We start from the raw sequence: 4,169 nt of genomic DNA on the forward strand, positions 1-4,169 counted from the left end.
AAATCTAACAAAATATTTTTAAAAAATAGTAAAAAATGTGTAATACAAAATGTATTAGGATCCTTCGCTGACAGCTGCATACATAATATCATGTGAAAACTAAGAGACTGAGGCTAAAGCTAGCTTACATATCTTCATTATAGATGTCAGAAATACAGACATTAATGTGAGAAAAAGAAGCGCAGGGACTCGATCAGTGCAGCAGACCTTGAGACGGGGCACCCAGCCAGACCGCGATCGCAGAAGAGAGCCGGAATAAGAGCTAAGCTAACTCGGTTTAGACCTGAGACAGCGAGCCAGAGAGAGATGCATCATCACTGACCCACTTTGATTCTGCATCAGTCCATATCCTCCTCCAACACCCACAGAACAAATGCAGATGCAGTGGGATCTAACAAGTTTATCTGGAGGTAAAGTTACTGCAGCTAGCAAGCTAGTGTTAGTTAGCCAGACATGCTAACGTTTGCAGTTTATGTTAGAGCAGATGAAGACAGAGTTTAATCCATTCACCACACGTGTGCTCTTGGGTTCACGTTTTTCAGACACAACAAGACTCTTCTTCGCCTCCTGTACACCTCCAAAATAGGAAGAAAAGCAAGGCCACTCTTGTTACGGTTGCTAAGCTATGATTGGATAGATGCTGTTTGGAGGTGGGGCTTAGGGAAGCGTCAATTTTGTGCAGAATGAGTACTTTACGGTGTTTGTGAATTATAATTTTGACAAGTCTGTAAAAAAATTATGTCGAGTTAAATAAACATTTAAGAATGATTCTGTGACTTTGCCTGAACCAGAGCGTTTGCGATAAATTAAAAAGTTGATAATTAAAATTAAAAAGTTCATTGTGTGAATGATCACATGCACAACAGCAGCTGTGAGTAAAGTGTTGCAGAATGTTCATTTGCCCAGGACACCATTTAACATGCGACTGATCCATTTTCTGGTTTAGATCCACACACCGGTATCAATATTCAGATCAGGACTCTGTGTTGGTGGTTTTGATACTTTGGGTCCTGATCCTGGTCTGGTATGATCAGTGGGTTATTGTAGCTAATGTTAGCTAGCTTCACTTAGCAAACTTTATGTGTAACCAACAATGAGCTACATTTCAATAGTTTTATCACAAACCTGCTGCACTTCAGGAGCAAATATTGCACTTTTTACTCTATTACAATTATCAAACAGCTTCTAGGACTTGTAAAATATTTTCATTTATGTCTGAATTTGGTGTCATTTGATCTGATTAGAATAATCAGCAGTAGGATATAAAATAATAAACTAGGTTCCACTGTGATCAGCTGAACCAAAACTATTACTAATGCAAATAAATATCTTTAGATTGTGATAATCCTACTTTTATTTCAGTAAAGGCTGTGAACACTCCATATATTGTTATTTTATGAGTTGAGGAGTCCAAAATGGTTAAAGGTTTAGGCAGTTTTTTTCAGCTTTACAGTCACAGTTTTTATTAAATGAGGACATATTACTGTCAATACTTTGAGGACATTGTACTTGCTTTGTAATCCAGTGTGTCAGAGTAAGACAATAAGACTGTTTGATCCACTCTGGCCCAGTTTGATCCTGCAGTGAAACCATTATGGGCTTAACTTGGAGCAGATTGTCCAACTGGAGCAGATGCATTAATGTGCTGCTCACTAAAACAAAGTTACATTGTCCCCTAGTGGACACTGGAGACCATCACACTGATCAAAAGCACATAAAAAAAACCACTAAAATAATGTTGAATTGATGAAAAATTCTTTGCTAGTTTCATGACAATTTGACTTATATTTTCCACCAATTTTTAAGTTAATTTGTTTTCATTTATAACTCATTTATTTTAGCTCTATTTTTTGTATTAATTGATATTTACAGAGTAAAAACAGCCATAAATAGATGGAGACTTATTTTTCCTTTCCTATGTCACTTTCCTTTTGTTAAAACAGGTTGAAACACAATGAAAAAAAATGTATTTGGAAGCACAGAGGACTGTGTGATCAGATCACGTTTAATATGGTCAGCATGAAAAGATTGACTCAAACACTCAAATACACTGATAGAGGCAAAATATTGATGAAGGCAAATCCACAAGTTATAATGAGCTGAAAAGTTACAAAAGAAAAAACATCATAATGAGAGGTTACATTTGTTTATGCTGTGCAGAAAATGTACAAAAAAATGATAGGCGTGAATCAGATTAAGGCAATATGACATTAAAATACACAATATAGGACAATACGTATTTGAAAAAAATAAGGAGACAAATATATATATTTATATACAGGTACACAAAGATACTGCAATTTGGAGCCTTGGCCTCCTGGGGTTTGAAAAATAAATGTATAATAAGTACAAAGTTTTTTTTTTTATCTAGAAGCAAGCAACATGATATATTTATATTTTTTATATTATATTTTGATGAAAGCACTCTGGATTTTAAAGAGGAGAAGAGGCGTTAACCTCTGAAAAAAGCGCTTCATTTTGTACTGAGTCTACATCTGTGATGAGTTTTGGTCTAATTTTTTTTATTTTTGGTGTATCTGCTGTAAAGGCACACCTAGTGATTTTGTTAAAGCACCTGAACGCACCACTGAATGGTTCCTCAAACAGCTTGTTGCAGATGTGTTGAAAGTCAAGTTAAAGTTCACAGAAACATCAACAGGGATCTGCACAGGGGGAAATCTGAGGGTCTTTATTACAATTCACTTATTTTTATATTTGTTTATTTCACAATTGCTTTGGCTCAATTTTCACAGATGTTAATATGAAAAAAATCCAGACTAAATCTTTAAAAACAATTGCTCAGTCTAAACTTATTCATCCAATATATTAAAGATCATATACATAAATGCAGAGTGGCAAATAATGTCCACAAATTCACCATATTTCTATGTGAACTGAAGGAATATATTGTGACTCTACAATTTATAGACACTAAAAAAGTAACAAGACTGTCCAACTATACAATAAACTGATCCTTTCTTATTCTTAGTTTAATATTTATTTCATTTTAACATTTTGAGTTTTGCACATTATGAAAATTAATCCAAAGCAATCGTAACTCAACCTGCCTCCTTTACTTTACTACTGCAGTTAGTGGTTTACTACATTACCCAGAATGCCTTTCAACAACTCTAAGAGAAAGGGGGCAGGTTGTTGTTAATGCAGCGTTCACGTCATATGGTACATCCCATATATCTGCTCTCCACACTCATCTGAAGCAGGATTTTAGAACATAGTGTGTTCAAACCAGACAGAAGGGGCATTTTTCCCACAATGCAGTGCACAAGGGAAACAGAGGAGCTGATCTCAGCTGGAAAACAAAAATATGTAATCAATCGACATCTCAAGTCGAACACGTATCAATTCCTGTTAATATAAAGCAGTTAAGTATGTATGTAGTCTGTAGTTTAGATTTAATTATTCTATTATTTCATTTTCAGATGTTCATATTATTATTATTATTACTTTATATTGAATTTTCATGACTTATTGATACTAATGTGGATCTAAATAAAGAATAAAGAGTCGAGTCCAGGGTTACGTCATTTTATTTGACTAATAGTTTAAATTTTACATCACAACGATGTGATGACAAAAAGCAGCAAATTGTAACATTTTCTAAATTTTTTAAGCTCATGTTCATGTCACTGGACAACTTTATATATGAGGGATATATGACTGCAGAGCTGATCGTGTGACAGTTAAAACATATTTTTTAAATGATATAATTATTTTTCTTGCCTCAAGCCTACATTTGTTTCTTCTCTTTTTTTATTTTACAGTGTTTATCTGTATATATAATGTCCTATATATTGCTAGAAAAATCCCAATTCTTCTGTTTATGCACATTTTTCTATTGTTTTTTTAATTTCACATTTGCTTTGGCAATAAAAACATGTTTACTTTGTCTATAAATCCCCATTAAATTTGAATTTAAACACACTATTTCCAGAAAATGTCATTTTTTGGCTGATGTGATGCGTCTTTATTTGTTTGGTTTCTGATGCATTAAGTTGTAAATTTAGAAGCCGTCAGAAAAATCAGCGTTTCCCAGCTTAAACATGACTTCACGTGTTGAGCTGGAGGCTTTTTACAGGTTGGAAACTGTTAATTACAGCAACTCTCATATGACGTGAACGCAGCATAACTCTTGTTTGTTAAGATCAAAA

Source organism: Lutjanus erythropterus, chromosome 24 (genome assembly GCF_056507025.1).
Source record: "Lutjanus erythropterus isolate fLutEry1 chromosome 24, fLutEry1.hap2, whole genome shotgun sequence".
In the NCBI taxonomy this organism is placed as follows: Eukaryota; Metazoa; Chordata; class Actinopteri; order Lutjaniformes; family Lutjanidae; genus Lutjanus; species Lutjanus erythropterus.